Raw genomic sequence first — 13,306 nt, forward strand, 5'->3', positions numbered from 1 at the left:
TGTAAACCGTTACAGAATAGTGTTCTTCCTTCCTTAAGAATCATGAATAACAGTGATATATATTTTGTAGATTATTGTGAATTATTTAGATTAATTCCTTTGAACATTATTGTACCTTGGATATTGTTTCTTCAGTGATTTATGCGTCGATATTTGTGTGAGTACCTGAAGTAGTGGGGAGGATAAAGAGGGAGAGAAGTGTAAACAGAAAGAGGAAATAAAAAAGAAGCTTGCGAAACAAAAGTAAAAGAGAAGATGGGAAGAATATATAAAGATAAAAAAAAAGAGAAAAGGAGTGAGAAAAATTAAAGAGGAGAGAGAGAGAGAGAGAGAGAGAGAGAGAGAGAGAGAGAGAGAGAGAGAGAGAGAGAGAGAGAGAGAAGATAAGTATGAAAGGAAAACGCAAGAGCAGTGCAGATGGAACTAAAAATAAAAGAAGGGAAAAATAGAAAGGAAAACGAACCTAAAAATTAAGTTAAAAGGGAAAAGGAAATTATGAGTTAAAAGAAAAGTAAAAATAAGGGACCATAAATAGATAAAAGAAAGAAAAAAAGAAAAAGGAGTTCGAAACGTAAGAGCAAGAAGAAAATCGGTAGGAAAGAAGTGTTTGGCCTGTCATGCTTGTCGATCACAGTTTCATCGCATCGCATTTTAATGAATGATCAGCATGAGCAGGTAGACACGGCGCGCTCTTGTCCCGTATTCAGAAACGCTTTGCTCTCTCAACACGACTATTTTCGAAAGCCACAAAGATGATTAAATGGTTTCCCATCTAGCATTCGTTCCTGTTAATAGTATAAAAATCTTGTTATTCTGTTACTTGAATATATTAAAAAGAAAAAAAAAACCTTAAAAGTGCAATTTCAATTAAAGCCTTTTAGTTGAGGTGCGGTGCAAAAGTGTCTCAGAATATTGTACCCTGTCGCTCTGATGGTTGGCACCTGAGGCCTCCGCTACCTGCTATTCACTCACCTCCCGTTCGATGTGACCAATGACGCCGTCGTATGAGCCGTTGGAGGACTTGACGCCAAAGCTGGTGCCCTCGAGGATGTTGTAATGAAAGTCTAGGGTTTCCGCCAGAGCGTTGATTAGTTTCCCAAGATAGCCAACCAGGTAGGCTCTGCGGGGCCCCACGCGTATTGCCTCGAAGAAATTCTGAGGTGGATGCGAAGATTTACTTTATGAAGTAAATGTTTCCTTTCATGCAGAGTCCGAAAAAAAAAAAAAGTATGAGTTTGTGAATAAGCACTGCGATTTTATTTATACCTGATAAACTTCTTTGGATTATGAAGTAAATGTTTCCCTTCCATATTCAGTGTGTAAAGAACAAGCATTATTATGTACAAGTTTGAGAGTGTAAGATGTGATTTTCTACCTGATAAGTTTCTTCAGAGGGTGGATTGTTTAGTAACAAACAAGACATCCAAAGACTTGAACGGGACACTCAAGGTCCTACATACAAGCATATCATTAGAAAAAAAACATGTTGATTATTAGTTACTGAGTATATAATAATATACTGCGTCTTAAGCTAAACATGAGTTTCTTTAATATGTACAAATGAGATCATCTTGATAACATGCATACCATTGATTTTTTTCCATATGTATCATTTTATCAGATACCTCGCATAACTTTAATACGACTACATTATTAAAATCTAGTTAATACACATATCATTAAGATTTCCTCACGTACAAATAAATCAATGGCACGAAACGAGAAGATGGTTAAAGTTAAAATTTCTATTCACAAACAGAGGTATCGATGATACGAAATGAGAAGTTAGTTACAACAGTAAACCAACAAGTCGTACACGCCTGAAGCTGGCTAGCTGCCTCAGTAAATATTGATGATTTGATAAAAATGGAAATTCATAAACCGTATCAGCGGACACAGGGCTTCGTTGACGCGAATGCTGCAGGTTTTTACAGGGCTGCTTGATTTGCGTGGGATTGTGAGGCATGATCGGACTGAAATGGCGATGGGGGCAGATGCTGGTGAGGGTGGGAAGTGGTGAGTGGGTGATTATATATATATATATATATATATATATATATATATATATATATATATATATATATATATATATATATATATATATATATATATATATATATATATATATATATATATATATATATATATATAATTTATTTATTATAAGAGGGACACTGGGTAAAGGCAACAGAAAGAACAAAAAAAAAAAAAAAAGACAACAAGGACATAAAGATTAGTGATAGAAAATTCACGTTATGGTGGTGGTTGAAGGGAAGGTGATGCTGTGACTAATGGTGATGACAAGGGAAGTGCTGCTGGTGATAGTGTTAAGTTATATTAGATCAAATTAAGAACAGTGATCACTGGTGGAGTGTCATGGGTGATGCCAAGAATGATGACTGGTGATGGGTAGTGATGAGGGGATATGGAAGGTAATAAGGATCTGAGGTGGGGAAGAACTGGTTATTAATGATGGGGAATGGTTGGTATGAGGGAGGCTGATGCGTGATGATAGGTGATGCATCTCATGAATGGTAATGGGGGGAAAGGGGCGTCAGGATGTGAGCTTTGATGTACAGGGGTGGATAGTAATGGAATGATGGATGGTAATAGTTAAAAATGATAGTGATGGGAGGGAGCTCTGATCATTGATGAAGGAGGGTGATGATGGAATGATGGATGCTTATAAGTAATAACAGAAATAGTTGGGGTGACGTGTATAATTACGAAAGGAAGTGATAGTAATAGTGGCACACTACCTAGCGCGCACACACACACACACACACACACACAGACCATGGATTTACATATGGGTTACTGTGTTTTGATTACCATGATCAAGAGAAAACTTTGAAATATGTAGAGTACAACCTATGAATGTTATGGGAATAAACACTATCTCGTCAGAAACCCCAACGCTGCCTTGCAATCTATTCTATATGACCCATTAGTGAGGGATTCAGGGATTGTGTGCTTCGGGCCATCATGAGAACAAGCAACGTCTGTTGTGGTAATAGTCGCAGTCAGCGTGTCGTCCACCATGATTAAGCGCATCCTGAGCAAATTGAAGTCTTAAATATTAAGCAAACGCAGTCCGCTAAGATCCACATGGACAGCAGGTAGCCACATACTTGAATATTGCCTACGATAAAAAAATAAAAAATTCACAGATATTCAGTCATGTACGTAGGGAAGGAGAATGTCTCCAACTTCAGGAGAATAGTAACTTATTCCACATCTGAGGTAAGCCGCATAATATGGTGAAAAAATATTGCGAAAACTTGCAAGTAAATATTATATATTAAGTAACTGTATGCCAGAATGAATAATTTAAATTGTACTTCGCTAAAGTTTAAGATATAGGTTGAGAATTACTTGAGTACATATGTCAGCGTTTCAAATTTCATTATGATCAAATAGGTTTAAGTGGTGACACAAGGCAATGAGACATGAATAAAAGTTTCACACATATGACTTCATTTGAGACTTTGTTGACTTTGTTGTTGATGTTGGTGAAAAAGAAATGGAAGCGTGGAGAAAAAATTAAAATGAATGTTTGAAAATGTAAGATATCAGAGATTGAGGGAAAAAAAATAGTTATTTAGGGAAGTGTATCGAGGAGCGCAGGCAGTTAAACGAAAGTAAACTCTGATGCAGGAACAGCAATATAGCTCCTAAAATCAACCTTAGCAAATAATTAATTATCTTGTTATACCAAATTTTTAAAAGTTGAAAGCAAAGATTAAAGAGTGATACAGGTAGAAAAGAACCGACGCATCCTTCCGTCACTGTACACTCAGATCCGCACACCTGTCATAACTCACGCCGGCTGGTGCAGGCTGTCGGCTGGGACGCTCATTGTTTCACGTTTATTATGAAATTCAGATATCCTCCGCCAGACCGGAGCTTGTGATATCCATGTTAACATATGTCCCTGATAGTCTTGCTCTCAGAGGCCATATTACATCGCCCAGTACAATTCCCACCAGCCTGCATTTCCCGCCATCATTCACGCAGACAGCATGTGGACGCCTCGCCACACTCAAGGATGCAAGCTTAAGGAAGCGTCAGCCAACCTACCTTGATGATGACGACGGCTACCGGAGCGCCACGCAAGCTCCGAATTTCCGGAACCAAAGGCTGACGAAGGAGCAGCGTGTGGTCTCTGAGCCAGCATCCAGCCGTCTGTGAAACGAGGTTGATCAGTATCTTGAGCCGGTGTGCAAACAATGAGACAGTGCCAAGCTAAGATGTTGAAACGCATCATGACACCGTTAATATGCTGTAATCAACTTCAGAACAAAAAATGTATATATGCATAGCTTTGTTAGTTCAAAATATATATTACAAAACGGAAGTCATGGTTTGATCGCGCAAGTAAGTGCTCTGTTGTGAAATTACCAGCAAAAATATATTTTGTGTAAATTATGAGACAAAATGTATGAAAGCTTTGTATGTTAATATGAGGCTTTTTCTCACAAAACGTTAAGGCCGCGTCACGTAGAACACACCCTCAAGGTGTAGACGCCGCCGCTCACTAATGTCGCCTGCTCAATGAAGAATAAGCAGGAAGACAGCGACGTATTGTCACGCTCTGCACCGCCGCCACCAACACTTCCTTCACCAGGCTGGAATTCATTTCGCTCCAGTATGATCACTTTGGCTGCCAGGCGTATGTGAGGCACCAAGGAGTGCTTCTCTATTCGACCGTGTGTGGGGTAAAGCACCAAAATTTGGTCCTGTTGGGTAAAATATTTATGTATATACTTTTAAAACATCGCATTCATATCGACTGGAGGAAGTTACTCTCGTGTTCAGCTTTAGGTTAGTGGGCAATGTTAGATTTTCAAAGTAGACAAAAAATAGATGGGATGCTCATTGTGCTCACAACAAAATATGACATAATAAAAGGCCTCACCTGTCTCAGTAATGTTTTCTGGTTTATCTGAAAAAGGGACAAGAAAACCATTACTTGTCATTGCCTTCATTATCACCATCAGTGTTACCATCCTCATCGTCTTTATCTTTCTCCTCCTCATTCTCTTCCTCCTCCTCCTCCACCGCCGCCGCCGCCGCCTCCTCCTCCTCCTTTTCGTGATTATCACTTCCTTTATATCATTTACTGTAATGCAGAAGAATTTTATCAGCGTAGGATGCGAGTCAGATAACTCAGGGAGCTGAAAGAGATTTGAGTGAGTCATCAGTAAAGAAGTCAAGCCAAGCCCAGCGTTAGGCTGCCAAGGAGGTGGCCAGCAAACTCCAGCTGAGCCCCTGATAAGACGCTATTTCCAGCCAAGCACACTCCTGCCTAAAACCCTAGTCACGATCCGATGGCTAGAAAATTTACAAACAAGTTCAAGCTTTGCTCGCCGCACTTGGTTCACCTCAACCCACGGTACACTTTGGTACACTTACGCACCCAGACTGCCACCTGGTTCACCCAGCTCGCCTCCCCTGCCACCAGCACGCTGGAGGTTGTGCTGACCGCGCCCCGCGTGTCCAGCAAGAAATCCTCCAGGATCCTGGCTGCCTCGTCCCTCGAAGTCTTTGTATCATTGCTCGCCGTCTCGCCCACTCCGTCTCTGGCTGGAATCTGAGTCTTCCCCTCCTCCTTGGCGGGGGGTCGGGTCGCTGAGAACGCTCCTGCCGGCGGAGCTTTGTTGAGGTTTGTGTTCATGTCAGACTAGGTATTAATTACTCACCACTCTATTATCCATTCGGCCGATATTAATACTTTACAAGTCAACTCAAACAATATATCAGCATACTCAGTTTTTTGTGAATTATTCAGTGAGAAGGTGCTGTAATATTCAAAATGTGTAATTCATATTCAATATAAACACTAATTTATCTGACTGCGTATTTATTTGTTTGTTGCTCATCCAGGTTTTCGAAGAGGAATGTGTAGCACAAAGTGTGAAGACGATGGTAAAAATGGCCCCTCGTTCTCTCCTGACTGGTGGGAGGCGCGGCGATCGGTGCCAAAATGGAAAAGGGACATTGTTTACACGTACCTCCTTTGGGGGAGGCTACCGTGGGAGGACGGCTTGGGTGTGCGCTGGCACCTCCCCGATGCGATACGACTGGCGGGGTGGCGGAGGAACCGACGATGGAGGACGGCAGGGCAGACACGCTGACCTGGATACCTCCCTCACACAGCGACCGCACCACCTCCTCCATTCTGTCCTCTGCCCGCATGGCGTAGAGAAGAAAGGGAACTCTCGCTACTGCTGTATATAGGAGTACTTAAGCTTACGCTTCTTTACTGTCATTCTTTTGTTTAGAGAAAAATTATTTATTTTGCTAGATTATCAGTGACATGTAGCATCGGAGTGTGTTTGTGGCGTGTGGCGGTAATGCCGGGTGAAGATTTAAGCACACGCCTTGTAGTGAGGCTTAATATACTAAGTGTACTGATTGGTGAGACAATGGCGGTAAAATGGTGTTGGCAACATCAATGGAGGTGTTGATGTGTCTGAAAAATGTGGATATACTGAGTCTGAAGGAAGGTCTTGGCCGCCATAAAAAAAAGAATGCAGAACAAGATCTTGATATAGAGGACAGTCATGTGGTGGGAAAAGGGGGTGAGAGTTGGTGTATGTGTGCATTGTATACTGGTGATTGCAGGCTGAGGTAATGGAAGTGAGGTGCAACAGTGACCGCAACATAGACTGTTTGCACGGCGATCAGGAGCCATGGAAACATATGGCGATGCACACTACGGGACGGAATAACAGGGTCTGGCTGTTCCTGACCTGTGGCGCGAGAGCTGCTTGGCGGGCCGATATGAGGATGGAGGTAGCGGCGGCGGCGGGGGTGAGTGGGGGAGAGGACAACCACTTGGCGCACACCCAGACTCGTCAAGACAGCGGCTACCGCCCGCCCGGCTGCCGCTACGGGAAGACAGGCATCATGCACCGCTGTCCCATTGCTGCCCGTGATACACTGGGTGGCGGCCACTAAATAGAACTGATTAAGACATGATTCACCGTTCCGCACATCAGAGTGAATCTGGGTCGTTATGAGTATACTTGCATGTTTTTGATATCTCAGGCTATGACCATTATGGAGAAATGCTGACTCTTCTAATCCTTTACAAGTTTACACCATGCAGCATTGCCCGGTACTTTTGGAAACAATGCAATTCAGAGTTTACTATTTGGGAGTGACGTGGACTCGGCGAGCGTCATGCAGCCGGCCAACAAACCCATGCCCAGCACCAGCCACACGCCCATGCTCCTGTAGCGTGCCTCCTCCATCGCCCTCCCCGCTCTGAAGAGGAGAGAAGTGCTCTGCAACACTTTAAAAATTCTTCCCTTTTATTTAAGACTGGAATAAAAATCAAGATAAGGTTAAGCAACAGTATTTATGTGTTGCTATCCTCCACTCGTCATACTTAGCGTCAGCGTGAGGAGAGAGAGGGAGAGAGAGAGAGATAGAGCCTGCAGGACTGCTGCACCACTGTGAAGCCTGTGGCTCTGAGTTGTTGTTATATATTGGAGAACTCAGCCAGACCGGCTGAGAAATATCGGTGATTATACTATCGAGGTAAATTTTATTTTGACCATATAAAGATGGATCAATGAAGAAGCAGCCGGCCTGAGGCAGTGTACTTGCAGCACGGATTTAGGATCCTTGTGACGGGACACCTAAGGCTGTATACCGACGTCCCGAGAACCCTGCACTTTAAGGAGCAATTCCTGTCTGCCACTTTTATTTCGTGCTGAACAAAGTTCAATGCCATTATTGGTAGAAAAATGTCACAAATATTTCCTTCCCGTAGTAAAACTTAACAAGAATTGGTCTTAATAATACGTATAATTTTTAGTTTGGTATTGCTATGAACTAGAACGTGAAATTTAAGTAATTTCCTACCTGAAATGGAAGAAAAATTGCTATAATTGAATTTAATGTATCAACGTCTTTCACTCTAAAATGAGGGTGGTTCTTCTATTACCACCACCACCCACGTACCTGCCTCCACCATCCACCAGCTCCACCATCCACCCTGCCCTCATTATCAGCCACCTAGGCCACCCCTGCCCCACCCACCGCTTCCACTACCATCACCACGCCACCGCCACCGCCACCACCACCACCACCACCACTACCACTACCACCAACACCATCACCACCACCACCACAACCACCACCACCACCACCACCTCCCTCGCCCACACACACTCAGTCAAGAGGATACATTTTCGTAAGAGTTTCAAGCAATGATTCATAATCGAAACTTTTTTGTTTATATAATTCCTCAAAGTCTTGCCGCCGTTACGCCAGAATAAATGAGGCAATTTGCGACCCGAGATTTCTCTTTCCAACTTATATCGGTGATCTGGTCAGCTATCCATCTTGACAACGGCCGGTCGTCGAGGTGAAGGTGCTGAGTCATGCTGAATATCGCAAACTACCGGGAGCAGGGAAGCTGAATGAATAAATTTTAAAAGAAAGAGAGTAAAAATCAATATGCGTAACACTTAATGGACTGGCCAACCCCTTGAGAACTCCTCTACTCAGATTGTGTGGAATGACCGTTGCTTCTATTTTAAACCTTGCCGAATTTCCTTTATACGCAGGAAAAATTAGTAACAGATTCTTAAGCATGAGTGGCAAATATATACAAGCGTCCTTGTAATTTGAGCGCTGAGTTTTCTTGTGTGTGTGCGCTTCAGATGGGATCCGTTTCTTAATGTCAGCCTCCTCCAGGAAAACAATTAATGGAGGGGAAGTGAAGGCAACAAACGCCTCACATAAGACAGCAATTAAAAAATACTACCAACATGACGGGAAATAAAACACCAGTAATTTATATGACAATAAATCAAAAGTAACGAGGAAAATATGACTCCAGTTAGTCAAGCAAAAAGTACTTCTGTTGCTGAAGGATTCCGTTGTTGAAAATGCAGCCGGACAAATTTGGCTTATCTAATGTTTATCTATCTGTGATCTCTATTTATACAGTTGACGGTCGCTGTATGAACCTTTCTTCCTTTATCTATTTACCTTATCTATGTATCCATTAGCTTTATGCAGTACTATGGCTTTGGGACCCTGGCTTGCTCTCTCTGTTAACCTTATCTATTACATATACGCATCTCTCAACCTATGATACTTCTTGAGGAACCTGCATTGCTCTATTCATAAGCCTTATCTGTGATTTTCTAGTCACATTTATAAATATCGCTGAGGGAACCAGGCTTGCTTTATTTATGAACCTTATCTTATACTCATCTGTCAGGTTCATCATTAATGTAACCAAAGAAATCTAGCGAACATTATGGGTTATATATCACTATTCCAACAGCCCTGTCCATTAATTCATTTTCATATAATTCACTGCAAAATTTACTGAAGAACAAGGATTTAGAAATGTATAAAGACAACCGAATGTCTCCAAAACAAACAAACAAACTGCAGGTTCTCTAAATCCAGTGCTATCTTCATACTACTATTATACACAAATCTATCCACTTTTCCTATGATTTCTACCTTACCATGTTCGCATTTACCACCTTACTCCTTATAGTCATCCACCACCCTATTAGTGAACACATTTCTGTCTATCCCTTTCACGAATCTAAATTGACTTAACTTGAATTTACTGTTACTAGTCTTGAACCGTAAGTCTTGGTTAAAATGGCAACCTAGAATGGTAAAAGGTGGAAGGTTGGGCAGGGAGCTAGATGGGGAGAGATAAATCTTTGTTGGGGTGGCCTGGAATGGATGGGCAGCAGACTTACGTAGATAGTGGAAGTTGTGTAAATGATGGTGACGATAACCATGACTAATTATACTATCAACATTATCCCCTTGACTGCTGTGGTTGATATTTATTAACTTTGAGATCACCTTAAAATACTTAATTAACACAAAGAAATAAAGACTAGGATTTTTTTTCTCTCGTTATTGAACCATTTGAGATCTTAGTACAAAAATAAACTGCTGATTATGGGGAGGATTCATTAGTGGAGAAGGGTTAAAGTCATTTTACTCCATTTGAATACGTCGGTAAAGCTATTCAGCATTTCTCGCCTTTGTAGAAGATGAAAATAACACTATATTCTTGCATCTGCTTCTTCACGTTTCTAAGTTCAAGGGTGAGTCTCTCAATCCTTCTGTATACTTATTGTAATGAATCTATGTCCCTTCCATAACAGCAAATCCAAATCTGTATGATATATCCTAGAAGCATGGCCATATGTTTATTTTTATTTTATTTATTTATTTATTTTATTTATTTTTTTTTATTTTTTCTTTATTTTTTTGTTCTTAACAGCCTGATTAGAACCGCACTGCACCAGGAAAACACGTTCTTTTTAAATGCGTTGTCAGTTGTTTAATGTCATAGTACAATGTAACCTTTGTTTCATAATTCGGTTACAGTGAAAGATCGTATGTTGGAACTTGCAATCTTAAACCCCTTTATACAATTTGATTTGCCCATAATGACGTTCTTTTGGATTAAATTATTGACGTTCCTTGCTTCGAACAGTACACCCTCTGATATTAATGTACTTCTGCCACTGTACTAAACATTCACAAGTACATAATATTACTTGCACTGTAATATCTCGTCATTTGACAAACTTAGAATAGTCATATTTAAAGGCAGAGTTATTGGAGTTCCTCCACTCATCTAATGCAGTATATTGCACTTCCTCACCTCAAACTATATCAACCACTTTTCTGAACATTCATAGCTTGTTAAGTTATCATGTAATACCTAGCACATTTTAGCGGAATCTAATTAACCACCCTATCTGGGCTTAATTGGTAAACTCGTAAGCATCATTAATTGACGGAAAATGGAGGTCACAGGTAGGGGTTTGTGCATTAACCTTGCAATTCTTGGTGATATTGTGACATTTTCTCTTCACTTGAGTTATCTTCTACATTTCTATTGAGTTGAAATGTTGCAAATCCTCCGTCTGTCTTTTTCCTGTCAGTGGTGGTTCACGGACATTCTTCCTGCAAAATGTCCTAGTGATACAGAATGTTGTGTTGTGTTGCGTTATGTTAAGTCATGTTACAAGTATTTTGCATATGAGAAATAATTCTTGTGTTAATTTTTCATAAGTTTCATAAGGAAAATTTACAAGGAAGAGTATGCCATTCGCAAATTACAGGCTTAATTTATCTTGAAACTCATAGGTTATAAGAATTACTTAAGCTAATCCATCTCATATCCAATTGCTTTATTTACAGTTTTACCGTTTTCCTTTTTTCCTTTTTTTTTTTTCTTGTGCATTGGTATAAAGTATTCATAAAAGGCTTTCATCACGCTCTCACTAGTGTTTGCTAACTCAATCAACTGTCTTCACTGTCTTCTTTTCTCCGTGTCTATTTTTATTCCCCATTTACTATCCTAATTAATTTAATATGCCTGTGTTTATTCTCCTATGCTAATTCCTTACATATTTTCCTCAATCTTACTTCATATATAACTGTCTACCTACCTATGATTACTTCTCTCTCCTTACGCTTTTTATTGGGATATACTTATTTTGTTGCTTTTTTATATTCTTTTATATTCCTGACTTCTAAGTGTGTCACAGATTATCTTTGTTTTACTTCTTGCATAACCTTTCTGCCTGTCACTTATAATTACTCCTTGACCTTTACATTTAGAAATTAATACACTGAATCTTAATATATATATATATATATATATATATATATATATATATATATATATATATATATATATATATATATATATATATATATATATATATATATATATATATATTCTAGAAGTATGACAAAAGTCTTTGTATTAAGATAAAATGTTGGCTTTGTTCTGTTCATTCTTATTTCATAGCGTACCATAATCTGTGTGAGTTCATTCCGACTTTTGTAATGAGATATATTGTATTTTCTTACTTATGAGTGTCTTGTTAATTCTTTGTATTAGGACTTAATTCGTCATTTTCTCTTTTTAATTACGTGTCATCATGTGTCTTCTAGTTGTCTGCTACTCGAATGTTAGTTGTTTGCTGTCGAATGTTAGTAGCAGACAACTAGAAGACACATGATGACACGTAATTAAAAAGAGAAAATGACGAATTAAGTCCTAATCTCTATTTCATGCCATTATCTAACTGTCATTTACGATCAGTAAGTTGTCTCCGACATTACCGGTATAAAGTAAGATGTGCATTTAATCTCTTTACTGCAAGTGTTCTCACCTAAATGCATTAAGGTTACATGCTCGTAATGACCTTACCGGTGACCATGGTTATCAGTTTCCCTCGAGGCGGTCTTCAGATAATTTGCTTGTGCTTCTTTTTTATTACGTACTGCAGACCAATCTATGCTATACTTGTGTTCTGTTCATACTTTAAGGAAAACCTCATCTCGTTGCTGTCCACATGTGTTCTGCTTGCGGCTTCGATATCAGTAAGCTAATCCTCTTTTCATATTTGTTGTCTTCCCGATTATCTGTTGGCATCCCCATCGATTTTGAGGAGACCCGTAAATGTGGGTGGTATCAAAATTTATGTATATTTCCTACTTCTTTATTACACTGATAAAGTAGCATCTCAGTGCGTTCTTAGCGAAAAATGTTTTCCCTCCACACGCCAGTCTCACTGCAGTCTGGATTCCTGTAAAATGTTATATAATTCTGCGTGTGTTGGTGCTACACTCATTGAAAACCGTATACCACAAGTCTCCTAGTCGAATTCCTCCTCTCCAGCCACGAACATTCCACACACAAGATTCTCCCTGAAATATCTCCCCACATAATTCATTAAGTTACATAAAATTAGGTTCTGGGAATCATTTTCTGTACAATTTTCATGGAGGAATCTTGGTATGTACGTAGTCGGATGTAATATACTTGAGATGAACACACAGAAGCCTGAAATCTGTAGTGACATCGCGTTAATCTCAGAGAACCGAGAGAGGATGTTAATATTACGTAGCTGCTGTGACGGTGACGGCGTGACGGCGAAGCGGTGTGGCGCAGGATCTGTGAGGGAGCTGCGGAAGGCTGGCGCTGGCAGAGGGCGATGCGAGTGCGATGGTCCGGAGGGAATTTATGATTTTCTTTGACCTTTCTCCAACTGTGAGTGAGGAGATGCGAGGAAGAAATCGTGAGAGAGCGAGAGAGAGAGAGAGAGAGAGAGAGAGAGAGAGAGAGAGAGAGAGAGAGAGAGAGAGAGAGAGAGAGAGAGAGAGAGGCATCGCTTGAAGACAGTAATGTGTATGTGATATTTTTGCAAGTGACTGAGCACATGGAGTCTAGATAAAGAGAGCTGCCAATACTGTAGTGACACTTATGGCGCTGGTGGTGGTG

The 13,306-nt window shown here is 40.3% G+C and overlaps 1 long non-coding RNA gene across 1 annotated transcript; it reads right to left on the reverse strand.

Moving 5' to 3' along the window:
* Positions 1–849: 849 nt before the first annotated feature.
* Positions 850–8,211, reverse strand: LOC135114459 (uncharacterized). Its single transcript, XR_010275511.1, has 3 exons — positions 4,512–8,211; positions 4,081–4,185; positions 850–1,155 (listed from the first exon to the last, which is right to left on the reverse strand). It is a non-coding gene; the product is annotated as an uncharacterized LOC135114459 (long non-coding RNA).
* Between the last annotated feature and the right edge of the window lie 5,095 nt (positions 8,212–13,306).

The sequence above is a fragment of the Scylla paramamosain genome, chromosome 27 (assembly GCF_035594125.1).
Source record: "Scylla paramamosain isolate STU-SP2022 chromosome 27, ASM3559412v1, whole genome shotgun sequence".
NCBI lineage: Eukaryota > Metazoa > Arthropoda > Malacostraca > Decapoda > Portunidae > Scylla > Scylla paramamosain.